Consider the following 13,637-nt stretch of genomic DNA (forward strand, 5'->3'; position numbering starts at 1 on the left):
TATATATTCCCTCTCCATGAGGATTAAAATGTGTAATTTATTTTCAGTTTCTAGTCACTAGGTGCTCTATTGGCTGCTCTTATCCTAGTTTTCAGTTTCAATCTAGTCATGACATTTGAGTAGTCTAGATCATTTCTGATGTTTTTCATAGTTCATTTTTCACATTTAGGCATTATAAAAAGTGTACCATGTTGGTTAAGTTGTTCAAAGTAGTAGTAACTCTCGTAATCTCAATTTGAATGTTTTCCTATATTGCGTTTGTAGTAATAGTGGTTGCATTAGTTGCAGCAAGCCCCACAAAGGGATATAGTGGATAAAGTCTAAAGCCCTCTTGAACCAAACTATGTGAGCAAGTATATTCCCATTATTGCAAGAATTATTGAACATCAACTGTGTACTTGGCATTCATATTTTATGAATGTAAACGTACCTACATATCTAGAGCCAACAAGCATCATTGAATGTTTTTTGTAGTTGTCAGATGCAAGCTCTTTTTTGTTTCTTCACATTGTGACATCAGTATAATTTTTTGGTATAATGGTGTCACTTATGCTAATGCTAGATCCAACAACTTGTATTTAATTTTGGATTTCTATTTTTGAAGCTTTTACAACACTAACACTATCAGTCAAATTCCAACTCCCTCTCACTTGAAGACAACTTGTTCCTTCATCTGAATCCTTCTCTCATTGGAAATCATTTAAGAGAATGTACTAGGAAAAAATGTGAAAAATATGGAGTCCCTTGATTCTCCAAAACTACAGGAAGATTGAGTTTCAGAAAGTGATGGTAAAGGAATAGTGAATGTTGTGCAACTTTTATCTAGTAAGATTAATCATGAAATCCCATCCTCTTTTATTTCATCTATTGGAAAAAAGAGGCAACTTCTTTGGATTTAGTGGTGTAAGACCTTAGGGCATATACATGTTTCTACACTAGATCCAAAAGGAGGATTAAAATAATGGTTGGTATAATGTCAACCAACCTTCCAATAAAGGACTTTTCTGAGAATTTGAAATATGGTTGTTGAGTTTGGGTCCATTTCCAAATGCTACTACTAAATTTACATGGCTAGTAAACTAGAAACCTATTAGGTCCATATTAACAATAATAAATATAATGAAAAAAGAACAAGTTTGTTTTCCATTGTTTCATGCTTCAATGTTGGTATATCCTACGCAGAAACAAAAAGAAAGGTCAAGGGAAACAACTTCAAATTAAAATGGTTAGATGAGAAACAAAGGTGCATTGATATTGAGAAACAAGCTAGGAAAAATCATTTGTCAGTTGATTCATAAATAATTCCATCAATCAATTTATGTATGGATGTTGATACATTCATTGAGTGGATATTATTTTTAGAATGAAAAATGGCATTCAGAATGAATATTTTGAAATACACTAATAGCATCTTCACTTTATGACTATAAATAAGACAACTGACAAATTGTTATAAATGTAGGAATTCATGAAGTATTAATCCGAACAAAGTAATCTATTTTCTAAGACAATTGAGACCCTTCAAACCTAAGGTGACAAACCTCCTCACGACACCTCATCTTCCTTTCTCTTCTTGGAAATAAGTTACACTAAAGAAGGTTATAACTTAGTATGCAAGAGGGGATAAAAGACAAAATTCAAGATTTTGTAAAGAGCTGGAATTTTGAAACTTATAGGCTGAATTTATCTAATGCCCAAGGAGCCACTATATTCACAAAATATCTGAGTGTACTAGAAGGCTCACCTCCCTTTTTCTAGAATTGTATCCTATTTTTTGTATGTTTTCTTATTCAATCAAGAACCTTTTTCCAGTTAGAAAAAAAACTCAAATTCATAGACACAATATAGATTTCAAGGGAACGGAATGGAAAGGAACTTGTAATGTGTTCTCTTTACCTTCAATTTTTTGTAAATGAGCTTCAATTCCCTCTGTTTGCCTTTCTATTTATCCTCCTCCTTTGACAAAATGATATTTGTCCTAACCTACAATGTCTGTAACTGCAAACCATGCCAGTAGTCTACATAAAAATTGTTGGATCTCGAGAAATGATTGGATCCATAGATGTCAAGAATGTTCAATGAGAAACACGACCACCGTGACGACTTAACATGTTCATTAGAGTCTGTTGTATGTCTACCTCCATTCCAATCTAAAGAGTCTGAGGATCCTCAAGAAGATGGTGTATAATAGCAGTTACCACACTATCAAAACCTCGGAAAAAAAACTTCTAAGAAGTCTCAAAAGGGAAGATAATCCACCTCTCTCAAGAAACTGCATTGTCATGGAATGTGACTTTGTAAGTCTCACACAACTAAAGAACCACCTTAATTGTAACGATTGGAAGGCGTAGTTGCAAATATTTCCAATATATAATCATTACTCTGTTTTTCATGTGTTTTCATGTATCTCAAAGGCTTTCCCAATATATTCATGAATGGACTATTGCATTAAATGTTGTCATCCAAGGAAGAATTTTTACTGCTATCTACAACGCTTTCACCAACTAAAGTTATATCTTGAAATTTAGAGACAAGTGAAGTTACTCCCATAGCACTAGCATTTTGGGCATCTATTGTAAGTTGAAGTTTTCATTGCAACATATGGTCAAGTATGAGAAATAACGCAGCCACCCACTTTGGAACTGAAACATTTTCCCCTATTAGTTTATTTGGGAAAAACAATTCAATAAGTCCAACGCATACCAACAAGTCCATTCTTAGCTCCTATATCTCTAGTATTGTTGCCTTCGCTCAAAACTAATGCCAAAATATGAGAAATAGTTGATAATGGACTACTACATTTTTCAGATCCATCCACCTTACAAAGTTTTGGTTGTTGAATAAGAAGGTAAAGAACTCTCAGAAGGTATTGCCCTTTGTTTTAGTTGCAAAAAGTCACAATCAAATTAGTCATGGAAAAAGAAATAACATATGTAATTTGCAACAGATTCATACATGAAGTTAAGATATCCTCCACAGGAGTATTTTCTAGAGGCTTCTCTTCATAAGAAACATCTCCTCCTTTTTCGTTAGCATTGTCTTTGGGAACCTTAAAATTACCCAGTGATAAGGGAAGATCTTGGGAAAGTTCATCACCTTCTTGCGCTGGATCCTCAGGATGACTAAAGAGCCACTCCATATCTAGTTCAACATATGTTTGAACATGCCTCAATGCTTCCTTTACCCTAGACCTTGGAAATCCCATGTCAAGCATCATAGAAATGGAAGCCTCCTTGGGTGGATGATGTCTAAATAATTGACATGTGCTTCCAGGAATATCATTTCTTCTTCCTTTAACATCACATATGGAAGTGTATAGATGGGTAATAATGGAAACAACATAGGTAATCAAAGATAGACTACAACGAAAAAACATTGTATTGCTCCATATAGGTAGAACAACATTCAGAACTTGAGCTTGTAAAGTGTAGACAAAAACCTTTGGAGCCCTTGGAATAGTGACAAAGCCTCCAATAAATGGTTGCACTAACTATGATGCAGAGGGCACAACTAGCAGTGAAGAAGAATTCACAAGGTACTCCAAAAGCCTGCAATAGCTTCATAATGCCTCTAACGACCAAGGTACATGCTCTAGATTTTCATTTTCAACACCCTTCTTCAATGAATGACTTGCTACTTCAAAATTAGTAAAAATACTTTTAATTGTAACACGAGCATAGAAACAATTCACCACTATTGTATTGCACATTCTCTTATGTTTGTCATATATAAGTGTTGTTGTGTCATCCACAACTTTCCTAAGGTAGTGATAGTTTGAAGAAAGTGATGAATCAAATGTAGATGAGCTACAATTCTCATCCAGATCAAGACTGCCATGATTTTCTTATAGGAGTAACCACCACACTTTAAGCTTCAAGCATGCTATGGTGCTATCCAAGCCTCCTAAATCCCTAAAGGAGGTTTCAATAGTATTACTATAGTCCATAAAAACCTCAAGGGCATGCATAAATTTTTTTACCAAGTGTATATATTGTGGATCCAAATACTTGAGAAGAGAGAGAAAAGTTGTCATTAAACCCACAACCCTTAAAGAGGTGTAGCCAAAAGAAGAAACTAGAACTATTACAAGAAAGCAGTGCTTCTAGGAAATATATCGAACAATAAGATGATTCGGTAGAAAGGGAACTTATTTCCTTTTGCATTAGACTAGGTAAGATTCCATGATGTCCTCATGATGTGATTACATTTAAAAACGTTGAATGACAAGACCTATCCTGGTAGGGGGGGCTCTGACACCAATATTTCTAAAATACGAATATCTTCAAGAAAAACATAATCAAATCATACTAATGTTACAATTTCATTCACAAACTCATGTTCATTGGTGAAGAAAGAAGATAAATCAATGGTGTCATTACTTGCTAGCATTAGAACACTAAAAGTCATAAGATGAATACAGATGTATTACTCCTTGTTTTCTATATGTGGAAAAGGTATTTCAAAACACAATCTTGTTAGTAAAGAAAATATAAGGTCAACAGGAACTTGTATTCATCTACTAGATGCTTCAAAAGATGGAGATAACTTACATAATTCATACTCAAATTAGGTATATGAATTACTTGCAGCCCTGGGTATCTTGAAAATTCCCCTTCAGAATCTCCCTTTTAAACATATTCGTAAGCATAAGATTCAAAATGAAGGGAAAAACCTAGCTGATATGCAACAGGGTCAGTCCCATTTTCAGTATAACAAGATAACAACCCCAAACCTTCTTCTTTACCACCCCATCCTTGAGACAAGGAAAACAACTTCGTATTAAGAGAAGTATCTCTAATTGAGCATATTCCCACTCGTTTTTTTACAAATGTAGCCAATGTTTGTAGACTATAACTTACTACATCTACATCTGAAGAAGCAAGCAAAGTTGAATGATATTTCCACATAAAAACAATATATAAGAAATCAACATCAAAACATAAACAAGCATGCATCATTTGAAATTCCACAAGTTGGAAAATGTATAAAATGAAGGAAATGATTTAACCATGAGTACAGAAAAAATCATCACCATAAAATGTATGCATTACCATGAAAAGTATACAAAACAATAAAGAAAAACTAAAAATTATAGAATTCACAACTAGAAGGTTTTTATGGGTAAAGTAAAAGAATTAATATACTTCTTGGGATGAGAATAAAAAAAGTAAAAAAAATTACCTATATTGAAATTACAAAAGATAGACAGAGAGTAGATTTCATGCATAACTTATCATCATCTTATTACTTACAATGGATTTTAATATATTTGTCAATTTGAGAAACCTTCAAATATTTGTATTAACTAACTACTTGGGAAAAGAGAGAGAGAGATAACTTTGGGTAGTTGATCATTCATAGAGGTTAAAAAGAGAAGGGCATCAAAGAGAGAGAAAAATGGCCTACACAGTAGAGAAATTTATGAGGAGATTGAAGTACAACATTGTGCAACATCACAAGAAAGACGAAAACAATATTCACTTCTTGAAAGAAAAGATATATTCAATGCTTGATATTTAATAAAGAAACATACAATATTCTTCATGTACAAAGGTATCCACCATTAACAATTTTAAGTGTATATATTTTTGTCATGCTAGGAAGGGAAGAGGACCCCTTTCTAAACCATATCAAGCCTTTGTATCTGAGGGATTAAGGACAAAAAAGTAGCTTAGTATTGTCTTGTAACATGATCCATATCTTATTTCAACAATGTTTCCCACCTTAAACAATCCATATTCAGGTTCATGTTTGGGTAATACACAATATCCTATTGGATTCCATATATAGGTTGCTAAACTTCAGTTAGGAAACTATTTGAGTAATAAAAATGTTACAGAGATTCCAACTAGCCTATGTGCAAAACCATGCACAAAGCAATTTCTCATAACACTCCGCACTTTCATTTGCTCTTTTTTCCAGTGGAAAAATCGGTAACTTTTTATTTAAAAAATGAAAAGTTACACTAGCAGATGCTTGAAACATTTCCATAAGACGCCCATTGGGCTCGAGTGCTTTCGCACCCCACGCAACGTTACAAAGCTAACGTGCAGATGAAGAAGAAGAAAGGGAAAAAAGAGAAAAAAGGAGGAGGCAAGAAAAACTGAGTTCGGTAGTGAGTAAAAACTCACACTTCAAGTTTTTCTTCCCTTTTTCTTTTCGACCTTGGGCCACTCTCCTTGGGTGGGCTCGATCGAAGCTATGACCAACTGTGTTTCTGCTTTCTGAGTTCCTGCTTCCTTGTCTGAATCCGAAGTATCTGAGTGGTGATGCCGTTTGATCCCTCCCATGCTCTGATCCTCGTTTGCCTTCTCTGCCTGATTTGGGTGAAGCTATGAAGCCTTGTTGTCTGATGTAGTTTCCTTCTGTGTCTCCATTTCTTGGGATACCTTAGCTTTCTCTGTGGGGGTATCTTCCTCTTTTGCTTCTGATTCTTCGTCTTCTGAGTTAGGGGGAGAAAATTGCCATCCTTTCCTCTGCTTCCCTTTCTGCTTTCTTTTGCTGTTTGCTTTCTTGGCTTCTGGACATGTGCTTTGCAGGTGTCCTGTTTGCCTGCATAGCCTGCATCTGAAAGCTGTATTTTCATAGTCTAGTGCTTGCAGCCAATTTTGTTGTTTGTAGATCAGCCTTATGTTGTCTGGCAGACCTTTACTTAGATCTACTTCCACACATATGCATGCAAAAGTGAAGACCCTTTCATCAATCCTTCCCAGATCTGTTTTGATGTATTTCCCTATGCTGTTCCCAATTCCTTCCAAAACACGTTCACTCCAAAAGTGAAGGGGAAGGTTGTATAGACGGACCCAGACTGGCACTTTGGATACAGTCATTTTGTTTGGATCAAAATCTGGAAAACATGGAGTCATGAACAACCCCGACGTTCCCCAGAACCAAGGTCCGGCACTGATGATTGTATCTCTGACTTCCCTGGATGCAAATCTAACTATGAAAAACCCCTTGGAGCATAAATGTATATCACATTCCATGGTCCAACTGGTGAAAATCCAGTGAAATAGATCCGATGGTTTTGGCCAAAAACTGTTGAAGCGACATATTAGGGCCTGCGTTTCATAAGATTTAACGAAATCATCAAGCCCTGTAGAATCAAAATTAAGGGCTGGGGTTTGCCCTAGCTGATCTACTATGTATGGCCTGGGTATATATCTGCCTTGATCTGGAGAGGACCCTGAATCTCTGTTACCTTGTAGTATGTTTTTGTAGGAGAACCCTCCCTTGGGTTGATGCTGAGATGCTATCTTTTTCCCCTTGTCTCCTCCTGAGAAGCTTGGCTGTCCCTGAGGTAGAGCCCCTCCTCTCAGCCTGAGGTTTAAAATAATGGTTTTTTCTGGACTAATCTCGTAGCTTTCCAAAGTTCTACTGTCCTGGAGAGACCACCTACCACTGACCAAATGCTGGATTTGAACAGGATATCCGGTCAATGCCCAAATTTGCTGTTTCAGCTGCATGATAGAGCTTCCTGCATGTACCCATACTATCCAGGATTTCCCCTCAGGGGTTTTAATAAAAATCTGAAAACGAGTTGTTGTTACCTGAAGTCCGGGTTTTGGCTGAGTTCCTGATCTGCCTAAGCCGATGTCACTGCTGATTGCCATGTGCTCTGGTTGTAGGCAGTCTTCCAGATCTAACCTCTTATTGGGTCGATCTTCCATTTGCATGTCAAGATCTGCATCCCCTCTGCTCGATCAATGCAAATTTCCACCGATCTGCTGCCTAGGTTCTGGGTGTTCTCGGATATTGGTCAGATCAGAAGGATCTGGCCCGGATCTGCAGTATTTGTACCAATCCATTGTGAGAGGGAGTAGATCTGCAACATGCAGTCCCCCTTCTTTGAATGCAGCAACCGAATCATTATGAAAAACTGCAATCCCCAACCCTGCTGCGTCTCAGGTTGGGTATTCTTGAATCTTGATCAGATCGGATAGATCCAGCCCGGATCTGCAGAATTTGGGCCAATCTCTTGTGTGATGGAGCAGATCTGCAACATGCAGTCCCCCATCTTTGAATACAGGAGGCGGGGGTAGAGGGGCAGTGTTGGCGTGAGCATAAGCCTGATGAACAGCTCTGAACTTCTTCAGCTCGCAGTGCCTTGGATCAGCCACCGGCAGAGTCCTGTCATGCCTGACGAGAATATCCTTTATCTCCTTCTTCGACTGCTCGTCCACGTACTTCTGGTAAAAGGAAACCAGTGCTTTCGTAATGCTTTGCCTAGTCGCGTAGATCTGCGAAGCGTGCCCTCCTCCTTTCACTCTGATTCTCTTATCCACGCCAGCGAAGTGATGGCATCCCAATAGAAGAATGGGCTCGACTGCCTTGTAATGGAGAATCTCAGGTTCAGTCGACTCAATGGGGCAGCCATTGATCTTGATCAAACCTCGGCCCTTCTTGCAGTATGTCACGGCTACGGCCGTCTTCTTCCCACCGAAGCACTGAACGGAATCCGCCATTGTTCCTCCCCTCGCACTTTCATTTGCTCTACTACTAAGCTTAGACGTTTTTAGAGACTCTATTCCATAAAGAAAATTACAAAATTTGAGCATTGGATGTAAGAATCTAGCTTTATTTCTTCTGACAGCAATATGGAAGAATGAACTATTGGATACACTTTTCATTATGAGATCCATATTTGGCTTCTTCAAGGCTTCATAATAGTCAAACAATTTATGTGAAATAACCTCACCAAATCTCACAAACAAAAGACCATCAGAAGTGCTACTTATGCTTCCTATAACATCTTTGTGATTTTCTTCCACTTACTGATGCAACTATCTCTTGGAGTTGTTTCTAGGGGATGGTTGGTTTACTTGGATACCTGGAGCTTTTTTAGAAGATGGTACGAAAGATTGAAAAACTCTGGTAACCTCAAGCATGGTGGGATGGTCAGAAGGTTATAACTTTTTGAAAATAATTGCAAGTTGGAATATCTTTCTTACAACCCTAAGATTTTTTGAGGTTGTTGCTAATTCTTGGTCTAAAGTTCCCATTACTATATTGTTTTTTTTTTAAAGAATATGCATTCAAATTTTCATGTCAAAGAAACCAAATATATTTCTTTATTTTCTTGGTCCATGCAATATTATAAGAAAAAACAACTTCACAAATGACAAAAAGACAATCCCAACTAAGGAAAATTCAGAGTTATTATCATGTTACCAACTAAAGAAAATTAGAGTCATTATCCATAGTTTTCGTCCATGTGAGTAGCTCTAAAGAAACAATGTTGTAGTTGTAAACATAATACTTCTCATTAAGCCTAGACATCCATGCATATTCAAGGTTAATATAACTGATAACACCCATAACATAGGTATAGGCGTGGGTTTTTGCAAACAGGATACACTTGGCAATGCCAAAGTCTGATAAATGTGCTTCAAAATTGTCATCTAAGAGAATGTAGGAAGTTTTTACATCTCTATGAATAATATGTGGTTTACAATCATGATGGAGATATGTTAGACCTTGTGCAGTTCCCAAAGCAATCCTTGGATATGTGTTCAAGTCTATCTTAATCTTCTTTTAAGATCCTACATACAATATGCATTACTTGGATTCTCCAAGTAGGCCACTAGCAAACATTCACTATATATTAAATGATGGTTATAATCTTCACCCTTAACTTGTTATTATATAATCAAAATTAAAAATCAGAGAGAAAACAATTTTTATGAGATAATGTATGTCTATTGAATATTAAAATAAGAGAATATATTCACGTGGTTTTATTAGTTACAGGGTAAGAGAAGGTACCATTGAATCTTACCAAAATTAGGTCTACCTATTGCACAAAATATTGTCACCATGACATTCTGCAATCAGTGTGAGTCTATCACCACTCATACTTTCCTCCTTTGCAAGCCTTAAACCTTAGTTCTTCATGTCAAGCCTTGAAAATAAGAGAAAGCCCTTAAAAGTCTCTAAAAACTCTGGTTCCACACTTTCTCTTAGCATTTACCTGCAGTCCCTCACCTACTAGTCATGTCCCCTGCATACCTGACCGCTCTATCTCTGTGTAATGGGTGCGGACCCCTGTAAAAGTCAAAAAGGCGCAAGTACATTCTTAAAAACACACTTTGAGTCATTTCTGGAAGCTTCTAGAAGGAATCTTGAGGTGGCAAGTTTGCTCCTTTAAATTTCATGCATCTCATACCTTAAGGAGCTAACCCCTTGATGTGAGGAGCTTATCCCTTTGAAGGATGACTCTATCCCTTCATAGGTGGACGTGTAACCTCCTTCCTTTGCACTATAAAATGAAGCATTGGGCTGGTTACTGTAGAGGTTGAAAGCTGAAGATTTTTGAGGTGAAATGTTGCTGGGACTTAGTCTTCCTAATTGAGATTTTGTGAGGAAGGATTAGATACCTTGTTGATCTCATTTGGAAGAGTGTGAGGCTTGTCAAAGTAGAGGATATTCCTGTTTCGGACCCTGTGAGGAGTTTATACAACATTAAGGCACGAAAGATTGTAAAGTTCTTCTATTTTCAAAGTTAATACAATCAAGTTTATTTTTCTCAATAAGCCTTGTTTTATGGTTTATTTCATGGATTCCTTGATCACCATGATGAATATGATTTATTATATTAGCTATGCAGGTGTTATTTGATGTGTGCTTGTTTTTGGTTGCAGGTTCTCAAAAGGAAACTCTTTCAGATGGTTGAAGCGTGGCTGCCACAAACTAGCGTTGGACTTAAGGTAGGGTCTAAAACACCTCTTAGTTTTTATTAGTGAATTGCGATATATTTAGAGAAAGGTAGATTTGGTTGTCCTACTTGTTACTAGATATCTGTTGATACTAGGGAGATCGGTCTTGTCCGCAAGAACGATTTATTCGGCCAACAAATTGGTGACCATACTGGGGATTTGAATTTGCTTTTTGCTTTTATTTTTCTTTGACTTGAGAAACTTATCCCTATTTCTAGTTTTTGCTTAATGTGTGTGAGATTGGGTAGTTTTTAGGATCTGGATTCTTTTTGTTTTTTCTGAAGTTTACAGGGAATCTCACTTTCTTTTTACAGATAGTGCATACCTCTCCACATATTTCCTTTAGTACACAGATTGGTACCGCATCTAGTTCTACTGGAAGCCTGCGGACCCTGTTAAAATTTTTGAAAAACCTAAATTGTTTTCCTCTAGTTAAGTTTAGTTTTTATTTTCAATTTTTAGTGTCTACCTAGATCTACATGTGTTCTGTCAAGAATCTCTTGTGAGTGAGTTCCATTGGCATTTTGGTTTTAGGTGATTTTCTAGAAGTTTTGCGTGCCTGGATTGATTTTTGCTTGGTCTTTGTAGTGACTCAGAGATTAGAAGCCTAAGAAACCTTAGATTACCTTGGTATTTTGGGTCTTCTTAATGAGTCTCATTGATTTGTGAAATCTTCCCTTGGTGAGAAATAGATTTCGTTTTTCCCTTTGCAAAGCTTTGAACGATCTTGCTTGAAAGTCTTGAATTTCATTTTTATAAAAGAAAACATAGTTGTGTCTTTTTTGATTGATTTGTTATTCTGAACGAATTAATCCTTAGTTTACTAAATAACTAAGTAAAACATCCTCAAAATGATTTAAAGCTTTTATTTCAATTAGGTTTTTAGAAGTTTTAGATCTCAAGATTGATTTTTATAGTTTTGAGTGTTTTCTAGAAATTATAGAATCTCTTTTGAAAGAATTGTTTTCTGTAGTTTTTGAGTGTTGAAAAAGAAAGGGATTTTTTCGTGAGCATAATTAGTAGTCTCGTTTTGAGTTTATTGAAAAAGACAAAAAAGATTTTCTTTTCATTTACATGTTGAAAGACAGATTTGTTTTTCAAAGAATTGCATTTTCAACTCTTTCTTTTAGCTAGAATTTCATTGAAGAAAAAGAATTGTTTATCATCTTAGGTGCATTTTTTAGTGTTTTTGGAGTCAAGTCTTCACACCATCAAAGTTTCATCCCCATACCTATTGAATTAAGAAACAACCCATAAAAATAATGCTTAAATTAAAATTGATCTAGCAATCTTTTTATTTCTAGGGCTCTTATCACCAATATAGCTTAGGCTAGTATCTTGGAGTAGGGAGTAATTAACTCTCCAAGATAGTTAAAACAAACAAGTAGCTATATCTTGCAGTAGGAAATAAATCCAATTGTAATCGATATAATTTGGGAATCTCGTCTTAAAGGAGTCAATCACGAGATCATGTCTGAACCTTTGAGACAATCAAGCCTGTCTCATTGGGAAAGATAGAAGATTTGTGCATATTAAAAATGGTAAACCTCGGATTAACCATTGTCGAGGAGCCTGGGGTCACTTGTTGGTAAACCTCGGATTGATCATGTCGAGGAGCCTTCAAGGGGATTGAACTTTGTTACTCTGCCCTTGCGCGTAAATCAGATCGTAGACTGTTCCCCCAGTTGTATTTGTTACTGTTGGTATCCGTAGTGACCATAATCTTAAGATTCTTTCCTAAGGTGATGGTGAAGGACGGGTCTCACTGTACCTGGAGCAGATGTCGACTAGACTCACTTGGACTCTCTAGGGGGTTCTCTTCACTCGAGATGGTTTTGTGAAGAAACTTGTGCCAGTCTGTTTCATTAAGCAGGTTGTCGGGGTAACTGTTCCAACCGCTCTTTCTGTATTGAATTCCGTGACATTGGATTTCATCACCAACTAGTTTTTTTGGTACGGAAAGTTACTGTTTGTGTGTGGTTTGAACTCTTAGATTTTTTTAGGCGTGTGATTCAATTGTTTGGTTCTTTAGAGACTTTAGGTGGTTTTATTGAGATTTTCTTTGTTTGCATGTGAAGTAATTAAATATTTAATCTTGGCTGAATTATCGAGACAATCGCGTAGACTTCGGGGGCAACTTCCCGAGTATACACTAAGCCAGCTTGAAGGGCTACAAGCTCTTGTATCACCTAGTGATAGTAGATTTGGGTCACCGGAAGCTGGAGAGAGTTCTTTAATTGTTCATCCTGATTATCAAGTTTAAGCAACAGAGTATATTTCTGAACCAATTTCATTTTCCGTAGTTATTGGTAGTTTTTCTTCTACTAGTGAATTAGCTGAAGAACCTGAAATTTCTGATCCTGAAACTGAACCTGCTACTACTCAATCTTCAGGATTTGCTTCTCCAACTTCTAGTGGTCTTGGTTCACCCAGGGTAGGAAGTATCATTACGCAAAATCTTCCTTTTGGACTCATTTCTATTGAAGAGCTTGTTAGTCCGGAAGAAGATATAACTCTCCCTGAAAATTAACCATCTTTAGAACTTAGGGAGTGTGAATCAATTTTCTACAGTCCATTTAGGAGTGACGCTTGGTACGTCTCATTGACCAACTTTTTAGAAAATCCAGGTCTTAGTTTTTCACCACCTCAAATTCCTTTTCATCCAAAACCTAGAGGTTATTATCCTCCATTGAATATGTTGAGACAGTCATCCATGTTTTCCCAATCACAGGAAACATTTTTATATGGCGGTCCTTCTGTTCCTTCGAGGTATCAGTCACTCATTGGTACTTTTTCAAGAGCATCTCCTCAACCCGTTGAACATGGGATATCAACTGGTAATAACGGAACTCAACTGTTGAGCGTAGAAGAAATTCTTATGATGTCTTGTAATATTCCAAATCTGCAACCTCAAGGTAGTCA

Source organism: Pinus tabuliformis, chromosome 7 (assembly GCF_031772625.1).
Source record: "Pinus tabuliformis cultivar Carrire ecotype Pingquan chromosome 7, CPIR1, whole genome shotgun sequence".
Classification (NCBI taxonomy): domain Eukaryota; kingdom Viridiplantae; phylum Streptophyta; class Pinopsida; order Pinales; family Pinaceae; genus Pinus; species Pinus tabuliformis.